This window comes from Polypterus senegalus, chromosome 2 (genome assembly GCF_016835505.1).
Source record: "Polypterus senegalus isolate Bchr_013 chromosome 2, ASM1683550v1, whole genome shotgun sequence".
Classification (NCBI taxonomy): domain Eukaryota; kingdom Metazoa; phylum Chordata; class Cladistia; order Polypteriformes; family Polypteridae; genus Polypterus; species Polypterus senegalus.
This window is the reverse complement of record NC_053155.1, coordinates 299,960,804-299,984,023: the sequence shown is the minus strand read 5'-3', so window position 1 is coordinate 299,984,023 and position 23,220 is coordinate 299,960,804. Positions and strand designations below refer to the sequence as shown.

General features: G+C 39.9%; 1 protein-coding gene across 1 annotated transcript in view; it reads left to right on the top strand.

Moving 5' to 3' along the window:
• The window catches only part of foxo1a (forkhead box O1 a), a 233,383-nt gene extending 224,926 nt beyond the window's left edge, over window positions 1-8,457 (top strand). Inside the window, exon 3 of the mRNA XM_039745834.1 lies at window positions 3,855-8,457. The gene's annotated coding sequence lies outside the window, so the exon portion shown is untranslated. The remainder of the gene's footprint in view (window positions 1-3,854) is intronic.
• The last annotated feature ends 14,763 nt before the right edge of the window (window positions 8,458-23,220 follow it).

Sequence of the window (23,220 nt, the reverse complement as noted above, 5' to 3'; positions counted from 1 at the left end):
TCAAAGTGAGGCCTCATTAATACATAATTTAAGTTAAGCACCTCCTATCATTTGTACTTTAAGCATCATGATATGTAACCAGTGCCGGTGTTAGCATATTTTGTGCCCTAGTGCGCCATCCTTCTGTTCGGTAGCTAACCCGTGCGGCTGGGTTTTCCACACCCTTATGATATGCGCTCTAGGTGAATACCTTATTCGCCTTAATGGTGGCGCCATCCCTGAATGTAACATCCTGTTAGTCTCTTTGATCTCTTCTGTATACTGTCTTGATGTAGATAGCGACCAATCCACAGTGCCTCCCAGGCCCTACTCATAAGATGTCTTTCAAGTTCCAGAGTATCCATTGTGTACTCAAATCTCAAAACACTTCCTCCATGCGATTTGTAATTATTTACTTACATTAAATGTCGGGTGGCACACTGCTGCCTCGCAGTAAGGAGACCTGAGTTCACTTCCCGTGTCCTGTCTGTGTGCAGTTTGCATGTTCTCCCCATATCGGCGTGGGTTTCCTCCCACAGTCCAAAGACATGCAGGTTAGGTGCATTGGCGATCCTAAATTGGCCTTAGTGTGTGTTTGGTATGTGTGTGTGCCCTGTGGTGGGCTGGCACCCTGCCTGGGTTTTTTTTCCTGCCTTGCACCCTGTGCTGGCTGGGATTGGCTCCAGCAGACCCCTGTGACCCTGTGTTAGGATATAGCAGGTTGGTTGATGATTGACTGACTGACTTTAAATGTCATCTGTTCAAGCCTCTATGTTGTCAAACTTCCTCTGTAATAATGTAATGCATTATCTGACCTTCCACATGTCTCCATGGTTTTTTCACTGGGTGTTCAGGTTTTACTCTCTCATCCCCAAAGACATGCAGGTCTGTTTGATTTAAGACTCTTGTGTGAGTGACTGTGTGTGTGTGTGCACATATCCGCCCTGCGATTCACTGGTGCCCAATCCAGGGTTGTGTCCCACCAGAGACCATCCCTGTCCTGCTGCAATAAACTCTGGTCCCTACACCCCTGAGTTAGGGTTTGAGAAGGTGCTGTGTGTTTGCATAAAGTACAGTGCAATTAAAAGAGTTTGGTGCCATGACAATAGGGTCTAGGGTGCAACTACACATCAGAGAAAAACTACTTAACAAAGCAATTACAATAAAAAGGCAATAGGTCATATTAATGGCAATAACAATAAATAAAAATAGGTTGTATTAATGGCAATAAAGATAAATAAAATATGTATGAGGGTAGTGTAACAGTGGTGAGGTCTGCAGTAGGATGCATTTAAGTTGGAGGTGGGATTACATCAGGGATCGGCTCTGAGCCATTTCTTATTTGCAATGGTGACGGACAGTTTGACAGACGAGATTAGACAGGAGTCCCCGTGGACTATGATGTTTGCTGATGACATTGTGATCTGTAGTGATAGTAGGGAGCAGGTTGAGGAGACCCTGGAGAGGTGGAGATATGCTCTAGAGAGGAAAGGAATGAAGGTCAGTAGGAAGAACACAGAATACATGTGTGTAAATGACAGGGAGGTCAGTGGAATGGTGAGGATGCAGGGAGTAGAGTTGGCAAAGGTGGAGGAGTTTAAATACTTGGTATCAACAGTACAGAGTAATGGGGATTGTGGAAGAGAGGTGAAAAAGAGAGTGCAGGCAGGGTGGAATGGGTGGAGAAGAGTGTCAGGAGTAATTTGTGACAAACAGGTATCAGCAAGAGTGAAAGGGAAGGTCTACAGGACGGTAGTGAGACCAGCTATGTTATATGGGTTGGAGATGGTGGCACTGACCAGAAAGTAGGAGACAGAGCTGAAGGTAACAGAGTTAAAGATGCTAAGATTTGCATTAAGTCTGATGAGGATGAACAGGATTAGAAATGAGGACATTAGAGGGTCAGCTCAGGCCGGACATTTGGGAGACAAAGTCAGAGAGGCGAGATTGTGTTGGTTTGGACATGTGCAGAGGAGAGATGCTGAGTATACTGGGAGGAGGATGTTAAGGATTGAGCTGCCAGGCAAGAGAAAAAGAGGAAGGCCTGAGAGGAAGTTTATGGATATGGAGAGAGAGGACATGCAGGTGATGTGTGTGACAGAGCAAGATGTAGAGGAAAGAAAGATACGGAAGAAGATGATGTGCTGTGGCGACCCCTAACAGGAGCAGCCAAAAGAAGATGAAAAAGCAATAAAGCAATTGCAATAAAAATAAATAAAAATAGGTTGTATTAATAGCAATAAATAAAAATAAATTAAAATAGGTCATATTAATGGCAATAAAAATAAGTAAAAATAGGTCATATTAATGGTATTAAAAATAAAAATAAGTCGTATTAATGGCAATAAAAAGGCATAGTATTGTCAAGTTTACCGACTACAGTGAAATTCTTACATGTCCAACCAAAATGTAACTCGTCGCCACGCTCCGGCGCCATGGTATACAAAAATGTATTAAAATATTGTACATGACTTCATTATGTTTAATAGAAAACAGATCTTGGCTTATCTGGTGTACTCCATACCATTTGCTCAGTTATGGTGCCAGTTCCTGAAACCTCATTACTGTAATTTTATAGTCATTTTAGCCAGGAATCAAAGGAATGCCAGTTGAGTGTGAGACTCGCTGCAAGGATAAAAACGTATCTGTTTTAAATACTCCATCTTCTATAAATTAGAAGGTTTAATGATGTAGCACCATGTGTTTAATTTTCCTGTAGTATGTAACTGTATCACATTAAAAACTAAGATTTGAATATGACAACATGTAAAAGATGGGACAATTCAAGCAGCAGAGCTCCCTGTACCTCTCGACCCTGGACGGGAGTGGATTCAGACCCCTTCACTTTTAATAACTCTACAATTGCCATGATCCTTGCTATGTATGCCACATTTGTCGAGAAGGGTTCAGCTGCAGACCCCCACAGCTCCCCGATTTAATAGCTCCGCTGGGCAGCCTATTGGACTGCACGTTTTTGCCACTTGGTTTAATAAATGTGAATCCCACAACCCTAATCTTAACCACAGTCTAGCCAGGAGTATCATGTAACATGACTGATGTATAATGCAAAGCAACAACCACCTCAATGGATCACAGCCAAGCAGAGCAGGACTCTGTTGCAGTTGTCAACTGTGGGACAGGTGTGTATCTTTCATAATCATGAATTGATCACTGGTGGACTCCAAACAAGGAGTAGAAACGCCTCAGGAATCATCACTAGAAAGGGGTGCACATTAGCCAAATTTCAAGTATCAGAGCAAAGGGTCTCGTTTTTCACTTTTGTCATTACGGGGTGTGGAGGTTCAGCCTGCTGCAAACAAATATAGGACACCCAGAAGTCTTCTGTCTTTTACAGCACCACACAATGCACCAACCCACAATGCTCAGTCCTTTCTTTCCTTCTCTCTTTCTTCACTGCCGCCTCCACTCCTCTCTCGCAGGCTTTGTCCTCTGCCTCCCAACTCCGGCTCCTCGAATGGAGTGAAGTGGCTTCTTTTATACTTCACCTGGAAGAGCTACAGTTTCTTCCCGATCATTTTCCGGCAGCACTTCCGCCAGACCAAAGCTCCGGAGCTGTCCAGGCAAACCTCTGGTGGTGCCTGATGAGGAAAAATATGATTTTAAATAAATGTATCACAAGGCAGCAATCTAACAAAATGTAAAGTAAAGGGAAGGGGTCTGAATGCAGTGTGGGTGGATGGATTTCTTCAAACGAAAATGAGCGAGTGAAATCGTTCAGTCAGGCCTGCTGCTTGTTGTCGTATGTGGACTCCCATTGGTTCTGGAAAGGGCAGTGGGTGTGTCCTCTTTTTTTTTAATCACATCCCTCACGTTGCCTTTTGCTGACTTGTCTCTTTCTGTTTTTGTTTCCATAGGCTATCCACCTGAATCTGGACCTACACCAGTGGAAAACAAATCCATCATCTTTTGCATTTCTCCCGAGACACACAGACAGCCCACCCCCTACACGCACACACACAAATATATATGTAATATATAATGTGTGTATATTCTTTTACTTCTTTCTCCTTTTATCAGACTTGGCAGCAGAAAGCTTTTTCCTGTACAGGATGTTTGCCCAGTGCGTGCAGGTTATGTGCCGCTTCTGATAAGGCTTCTGCCATTGGAAATTTTATAGAATCAAGTGCCAAACTCACTACATAATGTCATAGTGGAGTTTATTTACCTGAAGTTGGTTTGTTTTTTAGACTTTTTTTTTAAGGAGCTACACATACACACACATACACTCAATGTGCCTAATAATGTTAGAATTCTGCTTTTAAGGTATGTGCTGACAGTACAGTAATATTGATGAAACTGGAGCCATTCACTGCTGAACAGATGTGTCTCCCCTTGTTTCTTGTGACCCTGTCCTCTTCCGTTTGTAATCAACATTAGAGGTATTATTATTATTATTATTTACAATTTAGGAAAGTCTTAATCTATTTATATACTGATAACAGTTATATTTCCTACCTTGTGTTACAAGGAATAATGAAGAATAATCTTTCTTGGTATAAACCAATGCTAAATATGACAGCCTTACAAATGACCAGCAGGGCCTTTGTTTTCTAATGCAGGGATTTTGTGATTTTTTTTGTTTTTTTGAATCCCATTTTCAAGTCCAGCGTGTTTTCTTCTAATTCTTACATGCCAAGTCTGTTTCACCATTTCGTGTATATACAGCAAGTTTACAATAATGTCCAGTATCGGAGCAGCAGATTTGTAGTGTGTGTGTTTTTCTTTTTTTTTTCCGTTTAACTGGATTTATGAAGCATTTTGTTTTTTTTTTTTTTTTTGCCAGTGCTTACTCAGTGTGAGGCTGTTAAAGCTTTGCTTTGTTGGAGTAAACAAAAGACAAATCTTTTACCCAGTTACATACTTTTATTTTTCTAACATTAAATTCGAAAGCAGATCATGTACAGACTGGCTTTTTAGCATTTCAGAATTTCTTATTTAATATGTGTTATATCCACTTAATGCATGTATGCGCCATTTATCTTAGATTTATACTTTTCTGTAGCTTTTGCTTTTTTTTTTGTTTTTCCTTATACAAAGGAAACGACTATAATAATGTCAGGCAGGTCGGAAAAGTCTGCTGTAATCGGGGGAAGCGTCTGCTTCTGGAGTCGGTTAGTGACAGGTGTGGTGGTGGCTCATTACGGTCACAGAGCTGCTTATTTCAGCAAATGTTTGGTATCCTCCAGGAATCTGTAACAACAGAACTGCTGCTGCATAATGCGATTAGAAAGATTTGGAATACTGACCTATATCTGCCGTTTTATATACAATATCGCCTTTTGTATGCCCCACGTAGTACCATGAAGTGTTAGATATCCTGCCATAGCTGCTTCTGTTTTCCTGTAATGTTTCTTGTCGTTGAAGAACTCATAATGTTTATATTTTCAATATACTGTATATAAAACAAATCCATATATCGTGTGTTTCGATTCCACTTTTGTATTCCTATATACAGTGGTGTGCAAAAGTATTCAACCCCCTTGAAAGTCACCATCATTTTCTGCATGACTAAACATATGCACACATATTTATCCGTTCAGTATTTTTAACGTGAACTCTTGTGTTGTAACAATACATTTCCAAAGTCCAAACAAACCATTTTGTGTAGAGTTTTACCTGAAGAAGACAAACTCCAATGTTAATGTTTCAGAATCAGAATCAGAATTTCTTTTTTGTCATTGTAACAAATACAATGAAATTAGGTGCAGCATTCAAGGCCTACACTTTCATTCTTTGTCGAGAGCCCTTCTGTTCCAATAACAGCCTTCATTCTTTTGAGGTATGTAAGTATGCCAGTTTTGCACCTTATTCAGTGCTGATTCTTCCGCATTCTTCTTGGCAGAAATTCTAGAGACCCTCTAGGCTGGTGGGCTGGTGTCTCTGGAAAGCAGTTTTCAAATAGTGCCGCAGATTCTCAACAGGGTTACGATCAGGGCTTTGAGTTGGCCGTTCCAAAACAATCACCTTTCTGTTTTTGAGTCATTCCAGTGTCGCTTTGGCCTGTCGCTTAGGGTCATATTGTCATGTTGAAAGGTAAATCTTCTGCCGAGCCATAGGTTCATAGTGGACTGGAGCAAGTTTTCCTGCAGCATTGTGTCCATCCATTGTCCCTTCAACTCTGACGAGATTCCCAGTTCCAGCCCATGTAAAGCTTCCCCATAGCCTGATGCTGCCACCACCGTTATTTCACTGTAGGTCTGGTGTTTCTTGAGGCCTGGGCAGTGGTAGTTTTACACCACACAAACAAACATCTTTTAAGTCTGGCCAGAAAGTTCTGTTTTGGTCTCATCTGACCATTAAACCTTCTCCCACATCTTATTTGGGTATTTCTCATGCTTTGTAGTAAATGCCATACGTGTGGACCTCCTTAAGGAATAGCTTCTCTCTTACTACCCTGTTTTGCGGAGACATCCTGAAATTGTGGACTCCTGCACCTTCACTAGAGTTTCAGCCAAAGAGCACTGCAGACTTCTGAGAGTGACGGTTGGGTTTTTAGTCGCCTCTCTCACCAGTCGATGTCTCGCTCCGATGTTTAGTTTGATGGGACAGCCTGTTCTAGGAAGAGTCTGAGTGCTGTGATGAACCTTCCACTGTCTGATGAGGGACCCCACAGTGCGCAGTGGGACATTGAAACATTTTGATATTTTTCGGTAGCCATTTCCTGCCTTGTTTCTCACATTAGCAGAATGTGTCTTCATTCATTTGTCTTCATTTTGGCAGTGATTGTCCAACTTAGGCTGTGGCCCTCACAAAGGGGGCTTTTTATACCCAGAGAGATATAAAGAACTCACAAGTAGCACCTCATTATGTTTAATTATGACTGTCACATGACTGTCACCTTTGTGTCGTTTGTGTAAACCTGGGGCTTTGAAAGCATAGGGGTTTAAATACTTGTGCAAACACTAACTTTGGAGTTTGTTTTCTATAGTTAAATATCTACAGAAGATGGTTTATTTGGACTTTAGAAAGGTATTGTCACAACACAAGAGTTCACGTTAGAAGTACTGAACAGATAAATACGCATACAAATCTTTTATCATGCCGAAAATTATGGCGACTTTCAGGGGGATTGGATACTTGTGCACGCCACTGTACACATTCTTATTGAACATGCCGAGATCAATTGATGAGATCCATTATATTTTTGTTAAATATCAAGCCTATTAGTGAAATAGTTAAACAAATTGATCCTTCTTTCTCGAAAAGGAGCTCAAAGGTCACTGATATCCAGTGCTTGCTAAGGTCAGTTCAAACACTCACAAAAGCAATAAGGTAGCATATTCAGGGTCTCTGCTTTGGGGGGCCGAATTCTTGGGACTGAATGTCTTTCTATACACAAAACAGTTTGATAGTTGAATCTACTGATTTATATTTTTATATTCGGGAAAAAAAATGAACGTACTTTGTGAGAAAATAACATTTATATCTTTTAAAGGATCCAAAGTTACTTTGGCATTAATGGAACATTTCAGCATTCAATGTAAACATTATGAGTCCTTTATTTATACACCTTTAAAAAAAAGATAAAATAAAAAAACTGAATGTTTCATATTTTGTTGTCATCAGAATTGTAAATGATTGCTTTGTGAAATGCGCAAATGATCTTATCTATGCAGTCTTGTATTTTTTTTAATTTGTACTTCTGAAAAGTATATTGTATTATAGAGCTGTTGAGATATTTTATGTATCAGATGTATTGTTTCAGATAGATATATGAAAAAAATGAAGTATATTTAGTTATTAGATACAATGATTTCAATGCTTTTTTGGGTTAACTGACTATTATTCTTCTATTTAGCTGGGATCTTTAAAATAATATTAAAGAATAAAGTTTTAATATTAAGGCTGAAATGTCAGCTGGGCATCCCTAACAGGAGGGAAAAAAAATTATATCGGACCAATATTTCTTTTTTTTATTATTTTATAAAGATTGACTTGACAAAAAAAATAATTGCACTTCCTAAAACATTTGCTTTTATTGAATCAGTCTACTTCACTGATTAAAAGTTTATTTCTTCTATATTGTTTTAAAACTGTTACATTTCTTAACTTATATAAATTGTTTTATTAAACTTTTTTTTTTACAATCAGTGAAATAAAAAATAATAAACAAAAATGATTTTGAAATAAAAAATAAGTTTTATGGGGTGGGAAATTTTTTGGAAGAATTGAAAATAAACCGTGAATGAGGCCAGCCCTTCCTTTGGTGGATGTTCCACAGACCAGCGCGTATGGCTTTACATGGCATGTAAATATTACGTACTGTAATATTGGAGGGGTCCGGGTTGGGGTGGGGAGGGGGGACGCAGGTAAACGCACGCCTTAACTGCTTAAGCAACACGTGAAAAACCTTCTAACTAAGGAAATGCCTGCTGATGATGTATCTTCAGTGAATAAGAACAATCTTTGCAGTTGGTGTATAAAGCCATACATGTACATAAATTATATTACAGAAGTTGACTGACTCTGTGTCTCTTTTTTGACGACGTGTGTGCTTTGTTTTACGCAGATGCGTTGGAAACATTTCAGCCTGTTGCACCAGTAATTCTAGTAGAAGTATAAGATCATACGTACGAAATTTGACAAACGAGTGGAGACTATTCAGTCCATCAAGCCCGTTTGTTTAGCTAATAGCTAAGCTCTCCCAATATCTCATCCCAATTCTTCTTAAAGGTTCTCAAGGTCTCTTCTTCATCTCCATGTCTCGGTAGTTTGCTCCAGATTCCTACAATCTTTGCGTAATGATGGGCTTCATGGCTTTAGTCCTAAATGCAATCCCTTCTTGATCTTCACTGGTGTCCTCAAGTATTTGATTTACCATTAGGTTGAAAGAATTTGGTTGGCAAAGATAAGGTTATAGAAAGAGGATTTCCAGAAGTAGAAAGATAGAGAATTAGAAGATTTCCGACTTAAAGATATGCCTGATTTTGTAGCCTTTGGGCCCAAAAGGAGCAAAGAGAAAGAGCAGAAAGATCAAAGAGATGGAAAACTTGGGATTTTATGTCAGAGGAACGAAATTGTGCCACAGCTCACCAAACGGCAGAAACTAATGGACATTCCCAGTACATATGTGGATAAAGAGCAAAGGGGATTATTAGAAAGGCCCAGCGTACACCATTTACAGGTGGGGATATACACATTTGAATGATTGGTATTTCTGATGGGCAAAATTGATGTTCTTAAAAAACAGGCCTCAATCAAGAGGTGCAGTCAGTGATGGATCACATTGTCAAACTGGCTGAATGGGCAAGAACTTGAAGGCATCCTTATATAAAAACCAAGAAGGAGCAGAGACATATTTTGTGTGAGTGGAAAGAGAGTGAGAAAAAGTTAACAGGAGATGAGGGGAGAGCGGAGAAGACAGAGGAATATCACAAGACACGATAATCGATTTGTCATTCTAGATAAAAGAAAAAAGAGGAGAATGGAATCAAAAAGGTGGACCTCAGCGAATGAAACGTTCATAGCCCCGAGCCATCAAAAATGTCACCAAGGGTAATGATGCCATGATCTGCTGATCCTAGGAAGGCGATAGGGTCACCTCATATATGGGGGACCAGGGGGATGTGAATACAGACTTGTGGAGGGACTTACATGTTTATCTACTTTGCACCAAACTTTGAGTGCAGAGGAAATTAAACAATATATCTTAAGGAGTTGGTTTTTAATCTTCATGGAAGTAAATAGAAGAAGTGGGAGAGATCTGAGGTGGACCAAAAGCAGGATGGTAGGCTACCAGGAGATACCAGCCAGAGCCAAACAGATCTCAAGGTAAATGCCCAGTGGTATAATTCCAAATCAGACCCAACACACTACAAAATGTAATGTTTCATAGGTGTGCTTAATGGACAATTTTGTTTATGACAGGGACTACAAATTTTTACGTGCAGTAACTGTTGTGATTCAAGGACACACTACTCGCAAAAAAGTGTGAACAGGCTTCAAAATCAACAAAAACCTGACCAGAACTGCACTGGCCAACCTAAGAAACAGGCCTCACCCCAGGTAACCCAACCCCAAACTCAAAAGGCAGGCTTCAAGGCCTTCACATGCCCACACAGACTCAAAAAGTTCTTAGAATTTGCAGCCTGCTTTTGCCTCAAAGCCACAACAGGAAGAAAATATCACAACACCAGCACAAATAATACGTTCATATTTAGCTTTTGTTAAAGAGTCACAGTTACACACAATTAAAGTCGACAGATGAATGCAGCAGTGAGGTGAAGTGCTGTCAGATTATCTTCTCCAGATGCTGTCAGAGTGCACCGATTATAGAGGGTTATGGAGAGCAAAGTGGTTAGACTTTTTGTAACTTTTGTTACAATAAATCAATCAGAGCCTAACTAGGAGCAAAAAACAAAAAACCTTCTCAGTGTTTCTCCTTGTAAAGAACCAAGAAGTGCTTTTCTAGAGACTGAAATGACAAAAGAATGAAAACAAAAGGCAAGCAACACATAGTAAAAGGGAAGCGTGAACACGAAGAGCATGCAGTGGATTCAGAAGGTACTTGGACATCTTCACTCTCTGACCTTTTTAGTATGTTGTAGATTTCATTTTAAATGGATACATTTACAATTCTGGCACGTCAGTCAACACCCAAAAACCCATAATGACAAAGTGAAAGACAAAGTGCCAGAAAGGTTTGTAAATTGATTAAAAATCCAAAACTGAATTCTCTTCATTCCTAGAAGTATTCAGTCCCTTTGCTCTGGCCCTCCAAATTGTGGTGAAGCTGATCCTGTTTGCTTTAATTCTACTTGAGATGTTTCTAGAACTTAATGGGAGTCCATCTGTGGTAAATTGAACTGATTGGACATCATTGCCTGTGAATATATGGTCCACGTTGCACGTCAGGAGAGAAAATAAGCTCATTTTTCAAAAACGTTTTCATAGTTCACCCAACCTGTATTACGCAAGTAGTGTTCTTAACTTTAAATACAATACTATACATTTATTACATTGTTTTATGCGTTCTTAATTGAAATTAATTAATGCCTTGGGCTGATGGGCCCACCAGAATCTATTAGCTAGTCAGTGCTCTTTAAATACTGGAGATGTACGTCATTTTAAATTGTCGACACCTTGCATCAGAAGTGTTCCCAAACCTTGTATTTCTAGTAGGTTTTTGTGAATACCCCTTTCTGGGTATGTATTTATGCAGTGCCCCGAGATGTGAAAATTATTCATTTTTAGTTTACAGTTTGTCCAGCCCTGATGAAGGGGTAGAGTTTTGAAACGTGTGGACCTGATGGACAGCAATATGAATATTCATCGTTAGAAGCTCAAATCCTGGATACTCCGACTTTGTTGACCCTCTGGAATGTATTACCTATAATTAAGGAGTGTTTACCTGACCTGTTATATTTTTATAAATATGTTTAACATATTGGAAGCCCAGTGCACTGGTATAAAGTTAGAAATCGGTGTGCTCAAGTCACAATGTTAAAAAAATGTTTGTATTTATAGTTAAGAAAACTACTTGTGTAATAGAGGTTGGGTTAGGTCAGGTCAGGTTGGGGAGCGCACCTGCCAAACAACGAAACAGCTCGGGATCCTGGTTGGCAACCCCCCCGGCCGACATGCAGTCCAGTCCCACTCTCCAGTAATGACCCTCTACCTTCTGCAGCCAGGTGTTATGTGGGCGTCCCCCTTGGCAGGTCCAGAAACTCAGGACCTCCACAGCAATGATCCTGCGAGCTGGATCCCCCTCAAGTGAACTATAAAACTCTCTTTGAAAAATGACCTTGCTGTTCCTTATGTAGTATATTTATTAAATTGCAGCTATTACAGTATACTTCTGATGGTTTTAAAAACAAGCTATCAAGTCCAAGGAGCTCTGTATAGACCTCCACGAGCAGACTATGGTGAGGCATCAATCCATTTCTAAAGCTTTGGGTGTTCTCAGGAGCACAGTGGCCTCAATTAGTGTGAAATGGAAGACGTTTGGAAACACCAGGACTCTTCTTAGAGTTGGCCAACCAGTTGAGTAACTTGGGCATGTAGGGCCTCGGTCAGGGAGATGACCAGCAACCCAGTGGTCACTCTGACAGAACTTCCAAAGTCCTCTTCTGAGATGGCAGAACCTGTTAGAAGGATGGATGACCATCTCTGCAGTACTTCATCAACCAAGCGTTTACAGAAGCTTGGAGTTTCCCAATTGCCATTTAAAGGACTCTGAGATGTTGAAGAAAAAGATTATATGGTCTGATGAGACAAAAATTGAACTCTTTGCGCAGAACTCCAAGCACTTGCCAGGTGAAAATGAGGCACAGCTCATCACCAGGCTTTACCCTCCCTACATTAAAGGCTGGTGGTGGCAGCATCATGGTATGGGGGTGCTTCACAGTGGCTGGAATAGGGAAACTGGTCAGAATTGAAGGAAAGATGAACGCAACCAAAACTAGAGAGGTCCTTGAGGAAAACCTGCTGCAGAGTGCAAATGACTCCAGACTGGTGTGACAGTTCACCTTTCAGCATGACAATAACCTAAAATACAGTAGCTAACTAAGACAACACTGGAGTGTCCTTGTGTGTGCCCAGCCAAAGCCCAGAATTAAACCCCACAGAACATCTGTGGAGGGACCTGAAGATGGCGGTGTACGAGCGCTTCATACCCAGTCTAACGGATCTTGACACAATCTTCCAGGAAGAATGGGATACACTGCCTAAGTCCATCAATACAAAGCTTTTAGAGACTTACTCAAGAAGACCCAAAGCTGTAACTGCTGCCAAACAGGCCTGAATTAAGGGTGTGAGTACTTATGTAAAGGACTGATTTCAGTTTTGATGTTAATAAATCTGCAAACCTTTCTGAAAACATTTGTCATTATGGGTTATTGGGTGAAGATTGATAAGTGTGTAATTGGCAAATGTTTCCATGTAAAATGAAATCTACAACACAATAAAGGGTGCAGAAAGTGAAAGGGCCTGAACACCTTCTGAATCCAGTGTATGTCATAATAATAATAAACAGGAGTAAAAATATGGATGTATATCATATGTTAAAGAATAATATTTAATAAACAGGCCATTTATTTGAGTGCAGGGCTTATTAAACTCACAAATCCCAAAAAAGCTCTGAGTGTTGTGAATCTTCCCTGCTGCCTGTACCTCCTGGAGTTAATTCTATCAAGGTGATCATTTGGATCTGCTGTTCTATGGTTGAAGGGTGGACCAGCCCTGCCCAGTATGATCCTTATTGTCCAAGTGCACACAGGTGTCAACAGGCACATCATGTCAGAAGAAATTCCTGAAAACATCTTGGAAAAAGTAAGAATTAAAAATATGATTTCTGAGACCCTGGGACTCCATACTATCCAAATGGAGAAAATCTTGGAGAGGAGAATTCATTGTGGTCCAGCTGAAATCCGTAAGAGCAACATGTGAAATGAAAGATCGTATAGCAGCGGCCACAAATCTGTGGGCTACACTTGCTTTATCAAGGCTTAATGTTTAGGACGCCAACATCATGAAGTCACTGGGGAAAATGGGACGGATGGATGGATGGGAGATTAGGAAACCACAGATGTATCAAAAGGACAGGAGTTCTCATCTCAGGTGTGCCATAAAGATCCCAGATGACTTTGGGATTCTGAAACATGGTGTGGGCTGATGAGCCCCAAGTGCTTAGTGTTGGTCAAGTCCTTCTTTTCCTGGCTGTCTTGTGCTCGTCTTCCATGTTCAAAGATATGCTGTTTATACCAACGAGGTCTGTTACTAATCAGGTCATTGGACGTTGCCATGATGAGTTTCATTGTTGCATTTCCCCTTTTTATTTTCTTGTATACACAGTATAAAGAAAGTATAGGAATTGTGAAAAAATGAAACCTCGAGATTTTGATGAATCTCGACGTTTTAGACCTTCCTGAGTCCGAAAATACCATTTTTAAAATTATGTCTGTCTGTGTGTAAACACAATAACTCGAAAACGCTTTGCCTTCGGTTGATTCCTCGATTTTTTACACCTGCTTTATATCAAAATTAAGGGATCCTACCAACTTTTGGGCCATCTCCGGCAACCGGAAGTGGTACTTTAACTGAATGCTTTCGCAGATTTTCAAGTAAACTTAAAAATTCGGCCCGCCACGCTGACATGAGATGATCGTTACCGCTAACCTGTCCTAATTTGCGACAGATGATAAAAAGGATAGGCCAATATCACGCCCTGAAGAGCCCATGCACACCTTATTATAAAATGTACAGTCCCCTCTGATGCCGGAGCATTTATAGTCCTAGACAAAAAGAGACTAGTGATCAATATCCATAAACACACAAGAAATATATTAAACCGAAGAAAAGACAGGAAATAAAAACATTACAATCCCTTCCATATGCCCCCCTAAACCTTAATAACCTTTATATGTGACGATACAAAAAATATATCTATACACAATAAGAATATCCATCCTCCAGTTCCCCTTCCAGAGCTTATAAGTAAGTCCACAGTTCCAGCCCCCGTAGGCAGCAGGTGAAACGAAGAGTACTAACAGATGTGGACTCCTAGCAGCAAAAAATCTTCACAGTAAAAGCTATACAGTTGGTCTGCGCCATGATAAAGAACAGTGAGGTCCTCGAGAAGCTCATTCAAGTCTGTGGAACGCCCAATTCACCAGATAAAAAAAGAATTACCGACTTCCACCTAACCGTCAGGACTTTAGAACCTCCAGGACTTCGTCTCATGACCCAGACAGATGCTGATCTGCTTTGTTTGATTTTCCCCGTCTTCTTCTTCTTGGCTGTCTTCTCTCCCTTTAAATGGCGCACTTTATGCAAATTGTTCCTCAAAAATGAAAAAAGGAAACTGGAAGTCCCACCCCTGGGGCACCACCGCTGTCAACCTCAGTCTGTAAGTACAATCCCCACAACACTCGATCGACAGCAGAAAAATGGATTATTTTTATTTATGTGGCAGCGCTACAAACTATAGTACAAATTTTGTATAGATATTTATAATGATAAAAAGCAAACAGATAAGAAATTTGAGAAAAACTACTTAACCAGAAATAGTGTTTTATTTAAACAACCATTCAGATTTTTTGTATCATGGAATCATAAATGTGTACATGATATTAAAAACTGTATTCAGTATAATGCATATTCTTTCAATAACTATTATTCATTTTATTTTAATATATACATCATCATTTTAACAGTAACGTGTAAACATTGAACATGCCATGTACATATAAAGATGCAATGGGGACAATAAGCTGCTACGTCTCCGTCGTGTTCCTGTTAATACGTTCAGTTTTATGATATTGTTTTTTATTTCCACCATCACTATCATAACTGAATATAGCTAAATCCAGTTTTACCTACAGCAATTTACTGTAACAAATCTTTATCTATAATACGATACTGTGGCTGTCTGTTTGTCTGTCCAGGATTTTAAATCACCTGCAGCTCGCAAGCCGTTTAATAATAATAAATAATAATACATTTTATTTGAAAGCGCCTTTCAGAACACTCAAGGACACTGTACACAGTAAAAATAATAATAAAAGTAAGAAAATAAAAAGCAGGCAAAAGAGCAGGTAATTTACAAGATCATAAAACATCCATCCATCCATCCATTGTCTAACCCGCTGAATCCGAATACAGGGTCACAGGGGTCTGCTGGAGCCAATCCCAGCCAACACAGGGCACAAGGCAGAAACCAATCCTGGGCAGGGTGCCAACCCACCGCAGGACACACACAAGGGCCAATTTCGAATCACCAATCCACCTAACCTGCATGTCTTTGGATTGTGGGAGGAAACCGAGCCTGGAGGAAACCCACGCAGACACAGGAGAACATGCAAACTCCACGCAGGGAGGACCCGGGAAGCGAACCCGGGTCTCCTAACTGCGAGGCAGCAGCGCTACCACTGTGCCACCGTGCCGCCCATATCATAAAACATAAAACATAAAACAGTTCCAAGATAGGAAAATGGAGAAAGTTATGTGGGATAAGCTATTTTGAATAGGTGAGTTTTTAGTCTAGACTTAAAAAGAGAGAAGGTGAGAGAGGTGATGTTTCTTATTTCAGGAGGTAGGGAATTCCAAAGTCGAGGAGCAGAGCAACTGAAAGCCCTGCTCCCCATAGTGGCAAGACGGGGGACAGGGACAGAGAGAGAAAGAGAAGAAGAGGATCTGAGACACCGAGATGGGATGATGATCTGTACCAAATCAGAGAGATATGGAGGAGAGAGATGATGAATAGCCTTAAATGTATACAGAAGTATTTTAAAATTAATGCGATATTTGACCGGAAGCCAATGGAGCTTCTGGAGAACAGGGGTGATGTGGTGAATAGAAGGGGTCCTGGTGATAATACGGGCAGCAGAGTTCTGAACATGTTGAAGCTTATGAATTGATTTTTGAGAAAGACCAAAAGAAGTGAATTACAATAATCAAGCCGAGAAGTAACAAGGCTGTGAACAAGAATGGCAGTGGCCTGTGGAGTAAGAAAGGAACGGAGACGATTGATGTTACGCAACTGGAAATAAGCAGACCGAAAGTGACATTATTTATGTGTGAATTAAAAGACAGAGTACTGTCAAGGATGACACCCAAACTTTTCACACATGGGGAAACAGAGACCGGCAAGTTATTGATAGCAATAGAAAAACTATTAGTTCTGGATAATGTTGATTTAGAGCCTACCAGGAGAAGCTCTGATTTATTGCTGTTGAGTTTCAGAAAGTTAGAAGAGAACCATGTATTTAGTTCAACTAAACAGAGAGTGAGGGAGGATGGGGGGAGAGCAGAATCTGGTTTGGTGGACAGATAAAGCTGGGTGTCATCAGCATAACAGTGAAACTGAATATTATATTTACGAAAAATATATCCAAGTGGGAGAAGGTAGATAATGAAAAGAAGGGGCCCCAGGACAGATCCCTGGGGGACGCCAGTGACCAGAGGAAAGGACTGAGAAGTGAATGATTTCAATCGAATAAACTGAGTACGATCAGACAAGTATGACTTGAACCAGGCTAGAGGAGTATGAGAGAGACCGATTGAGACTAACCTACTAAGGAGAATGGGGTGAGAAATAGTGTCAAAAGCTGCACTCAGATCCAAAAGAATAAGAATGGAAAGTAAACCGGAGTCAGCTGCCATAAGGAGATCATTGGTTATTTTTATAAGTGCTGTTTCAGTGCTGTGAAAGGGGCGAAAGCCAGACTGGAACCGTTCATACAGATTATTATTAGTTAGATATGAGTGGATCTGTGCAGCAACTATCTTTTCGAGAATTTTTGAAATGAATGGTAAATTGGAGATAGGACGAAAATTATCAAAATTATTGGGATTGTTTGTCCTATTGACCTGAAATTTGGTACACATGACGTCTACTAACCGCTTTCGGGGTGATGATGGACCTCCAAGGTTATTCCTCTTATTTTTATTTTATTTTATTGTAGAATGAACTCTCGGCAGCATCCAGCAGGGTGGCTGTGTGGTGCATGCGTATGGGCGCCGTTCTCATTCTTACCACCTTCACCATCACTTCCCCTACCTCTTCATATCTCAAATCATTCTTTAGGCCGATTGAACACTTAAGTCCCAGGTTAAGTGACAAATTAAGGAAAACGTACTAAGTTAATTGCAACACAAAAACTGACTTAATCAGCTTTAACATGAAAAGATGCCAACGGAAGAAGAAGAAGAAGAAGCGGGCGGCTAGAGTAGAGAAAAGAAGAGCTGCTCAGGAAGCGGCAAGCGCATCAACCTCTGAACAAATGAATGATAAACGTACAGAGAAAGAGGATGAAAGCTATAAGTCGAGTGTATTCATTGCACGTTATCACGCAGTGTGTCGTTACTTGTATTATTTAATACTTACACTTTTTTTATGTTTTAGGTGACTATAACTCTTTTTACTTTGCACGTAATCTAGGTAATGCATATGTAATCATGAAAAAATTACTCCACCGTTTTCGACCTCCCTAAGATCGAAAATATCATTTTAATATAAAGTTTGATTATAAATAGAGATATGTGATGGTGCATCGATATTATCTGTTAGTTATGATGAGAAACAAAGAGATAAGATATTTGAGAAATATTGTATGGTTCTGATGACCTCTTCCTCTAGCTCAGTATATGAGATATTTGAGGGGATTTTTATATGTCCTTTGATTTAATCCTCAAGTGGTACACTTAATTTCTCCTTTCGGGTTGGGTTCTCCATTTCCTCTTTTGCCTAAACCCTGTTAAGTCATGCCATTTGGCTTTTTCTTAGCCTCAGATGAAACAAAAATGCCCTTCCAAGAAGGCTTTAGTACTAGGGCCTTTCGATTATTTTTCTTCCTATGACTTTTCTTCTCATTTCTTCCAATCTCCTGTTCCTGCCTCCTCTTTGAATTTCTCCAAGATAATTACACTCACCAGCATGTTTTGTGCATACAACTGATTTCCTCTTTGCTTTACATGCCAGCTGAGTCCTGATATCATTATAAAAGCGACCCAGAAATCTTACCTCAATCACGGAATTCCTCCGAAGGGTATTAGGAAATGTCCATAGTACTGTGTTTTTATTTAAGTAGCAGAGGAAGTAGATATCCCCCCAGTGGTAACAGGGACTACTAAGGAGGCACAGAGTGATTTAGAAAGTGTAGAGGGAGAAGTGCTGCTCAGATTAAATAGGCTGAAATCAAACAAATCATCGGGCCAGATAATATTTACCCTCGAAATCTTAAAGAGGCTAGCGAGTACGGATATAAACCCTTGATGCATATTTTTAGGAAGTCACTGGGCACTGGTGAGATTCCAAAGAACTGGAAAAGGGCAAACATTATCTCATTATATAAAAAGGGTGACAGGGCAGATCCAAGCAAATATAAGCTTAACGTTCATCACAGGAAAATTGATGGAAGGGAATTATTAAGGATAAGATTGAGCAGCACATGGCAAGGACAAGAGTTATTCTGAACAGTCAGCGTGGGTTCAGAGGAGGGAGGTCGTGTTTTACTAACACTAATACGCCGCATAATCAGGCCGATTTTTTAATGATTTTTATGCACAGGGAGAAAATTAACATTTGATAAATCGGTAATGTAATAAATCAGCAAGAAAAGCAACATTGTAACAATGCACGGAACGAACCAACACACAATCGTCTGAAGTGACTGAAAACTGGCGGACCCTCATCGTGCCTTCTCCTGCCAGACGGAGGGATGCGAGTGCACTGCGCTCAGGCGGAGTGTGGAATGGCAGGAGAGGAGAAGGACGTCCATTCAGCTCCGTCCGTCATGCTAGTGTGCTGATTACTCATTCAGTATGCACTGCCCGCTCATGTGCCCACCTCCAACTCATCACTGGAGTCATCGTCATCTTTACACAGTCCAGATGTACCTGTGACTCACGTAGACGTTTCATTGCTCTGTGCGGTTTTTGCTGCTTTTCTATATATAATCTTATTAGTGATAGAAACATTGATTTTATTGCGCTAAATGAAACATGGCTTAATTCCAATGGGGCGGCAGTTTTAATCGAATCTGCGCCGATTACAGTTTTACTCGTGCGACCGCCAGGGAAAAGGGGCGGTTTGGCAAACATTTACTCGAGCGATTAAAATGTAAAGATGTTAGTTTTGGTAAATTTAAGTCCTTTGAGTATCTCGCCGTTGTTATTCATGGAGATTCTCACGTTCTCGTATTATCCGTGTATAGACCTCCTAAATATAACGCGCCTTTCCTTGAGGAATTCTCTGACTTAATGTCAATTTTAGTTACAAACTATGATGCACTCTTAATAGTCGCGACTTTAACTTTCATGTCGACAATCAGTGTGATCTAAAAGTAAAGGAATTCATGAACCTCCTGGACTCTTTTGATTTGAGGCAGCTCGTAAATCAGCCTACACATAAAGCAGGTCATACGTTAGACTTAGTGATTACTAAAGGACTTAAAGTTGATATAAAGCAGGTCACTGATATCGGTCTATCAGACCATTTCCTTCTACTATTTAATATAGAAATAAAGATAGAAAACGCTCATGAGAAGCATTTTGTTAAAAACGCTTCTTTGACTCATCAGCAGCTTTAAAGCTTACAACTATTCTAAGCAATCAGTCCGTTTATAATGCCAGCTATAATAGCGAGGATAATGTAAATAGTAAAGTGGAAAACTTTAATTCTAAAGTAAGAACTGCTGTTGACATAGTTGCACCTGAAAAGACAGTTAAAAATCCTCTAGTACTGTTATTCCATGGAAGACCCAAAGAGTGTCTGATTTAAAAGAACATGTCGAGAGCTGAGCGTAAATGGAGGAAAACTAAACTAACTATCCACTATGAAATATTAAAAGTTAAAATAACAGAATACAATAACACTGTCCGTCTTGAGAGGCTGCTATTTCTCTAATATTATAAATAACAATGCTAGTAATCCCAGAGTCTTATTTTCAACAATTGACCGTCTGTTAAACCCAGGTAACACAAAGGAATGCCCCAGAATACTTCCAGTGAAACCTGTGAGAACATTGCTGTATTTTTCACTCAAAAAATTAATGATATTAGAGATAACATAGTATATCTCCCCAACACTGCAGAACCTCCAAAGCCCCGGTACTCCTTATAAACAAATTAAATGCTTTCACCAGGATAGATTTACCTGAATTACATAGTATAATCTCTCAACTGAAACCTCCACCTGCGTCCTTGACCCAATACCAACCAGGTTTTTCAAAGAAATATCAGGCGTCTAATTGACAATATTCTGGACATAGTAAATTCTCATTAGATACGGGGTCTTTCCAGACTGTCTTAAGACTGCTGTAGTTAAACCCCTTCTTAAGAAACATAATCTTGACCCTCTGCCTTTGAAAATTTTAGACCCATTTCTAACCTGCCCTTCTTAAGTAAAATTTAGAGAAGGCAGTCATTATGCAGTTAAATGACCACCTAAATAAACATGCTATTCTTGATATTTCAGTCAGGCTTCAGAACAAATCACAGTACAGAAACTGCACTTGTTAAAGTAGTAAATGACTTATGGTAAATGCAGACAGAGGCCATTTATCTGTTCTCATCCTCTTAGATCTGAGTGCTGCATTTGACACCATTGATCATAATATTCTTAGAAATCGCCTTAGTCAATGGGTGGGCCTCTCTGGCAGTGTCTTAAATTGGTTTGAATCCTACCTGGCAGGGAGAAAATTCTTTGTGAGTTGTGGTAATCAAATCTCAAAGACACATGATATCCGATATGGTGTTCCACAAGGCTCTATCCTGGGTCCGCTGTTTTCTCAATCTACATGCTTCCGTTAGGTCAGATTATCTCAGGTTACAACGTGAGCTACCACAGCTATGCTGATGACACACAGCTGTACTTATCAATAGCACCTGATGACTCGACTCTTCGATACACTAACACAATGTCTTACTGGTATTTCTGAATGGATGAATAGTAATTTTCTCAAACTAAATAAAGAGAAAACTGAAATTTTGGTAATTGGCAATAATGGATTCAGCGAGGTTATCAGAAATAAACTTAATGCACTAGGATTAAAAGTTAAGACGGAAGTAAAAATTTAGGGTAACCGTTGACTGTAATCTGAATTTTAAATCGCATATTCATCAGACCACTAGGACAGCATTTTTTCACTTAAGAAACATAGCTAAAGTTAGACCTCTTATATCATTGAAAGATGCTGAGAAATTAATTCACGCTTTTGTTTTCAGTAGACTAGATTACTGTAACGCACTCCTCTCAGGACTACCCAAAAAGACATAAATCATTTGCAACGATGTGCAGAATGCAGCTGCTAGAATCCTAACTGGGAAAAGAAAATCCAAGCACATTTCTCCAGTTTTGATGTCACTACACTGGTTGCCTGTGTCATTCAGGATTGACTTTAAAATACTGCTTATGGTTTATAAAGCCTTAAATAATCTCGCTCCATCTTATATATCGGAATGCCTGACGTTATATTCCAAATCGTAACCTTAGATCTTCAAATGAGTGTCTCCTTATAATTCCAAAAGCTAAACTTAAAAGAAGTGGTGAGGCGGCCTTCTGCTGTTATGCACCTAAAATCTGGAATAGCCTGCCAATAGGAATTCGCCAGGCAAATACAGTAGAGCACTTTAAAACACTGCTGAAAACACATTACTTTAACATGGCCTTTTATAACTTCACTTTAACTTAATCCTGATACTCTGTATGTTCAATTCTTCATAATAACTATTCATGGTGGCTCTAAAATCCATACTGACCCCTACTCTCTTCTGTTTCTTTTTCCGGTTTTTTGTGGTGGCGCCTGCGCCACCACCACCTACTCAAAGCATCATGATGCTCCAACATTGATGGACTGAAAGCCAGAAGTCTACGTGACCATCATCATCAGGTCCTTCCATGAAAATATGATGATTTATGTTAGGTAGAATGCCCAGAGGGGACTGGGCGGTCTCTTGGTCTGGAACCCCTACAGATTTTATTTTTTCTCCAGCTTTGGAGTTTTTTGTTTTTCTGTCCACCCTGGCCATCGGACCTTACTCTTATTCTATGTTAATTAATGTTGACTTATGTTTATTTTTATTGTGTCTTCTATTTTCTATTCATTTTGTAAAGCACTTTGAGCTACATTTTTTGTATGAATATGTGCTATATAAATAAATGAAAATGTTGATTGAATCCACCAAGACACCCGACCACGGTAGTAGCGAGGTGTGTACAAAGAGTAGGGACACAACCAGTGGGAGCGTATGAGTCGTACTTCGTGGGAATTCCCGAATGGGGTTCAATGGCTTACCCACGCCTCTCTGCGCCGGGAGGACACACGGTCAATGTCATGCATAATTATTTATTGAATGCTAAACACTTATGGAAAGACACGGTTGTCTAAAACAGGTTGGTGTGAGAATACAACAGTAAGCAAATGAAAAGATGGAACTCTGGAGAGAGCAAAATACAACACAATAGAACCCGGCGTAACAAACGCCGCATAATTATTTATTGATGGTTGAACACTTCTGGAAAGACACAGTTGTCTAAAAAGGGAGGGTTTGAGGATACAACAGAAAGTGAATTAAAAGATGGAACTCTGGAGAGAGCAACATATAATTGTCCGTGAGTGAAGAACACGCATGTTTGTCGCGGATGCGAATTGCTGTATGTAGCGTAAAACAGTTTGCTATGGTGCACGCGTCATGCGTCGAATCCAAAACTCGGTTTTAAAGACTGCTTACTTCATAGTGTTTTAACCTCAGTTGTAAAGGATTGTTTTAAGGATGCCATGG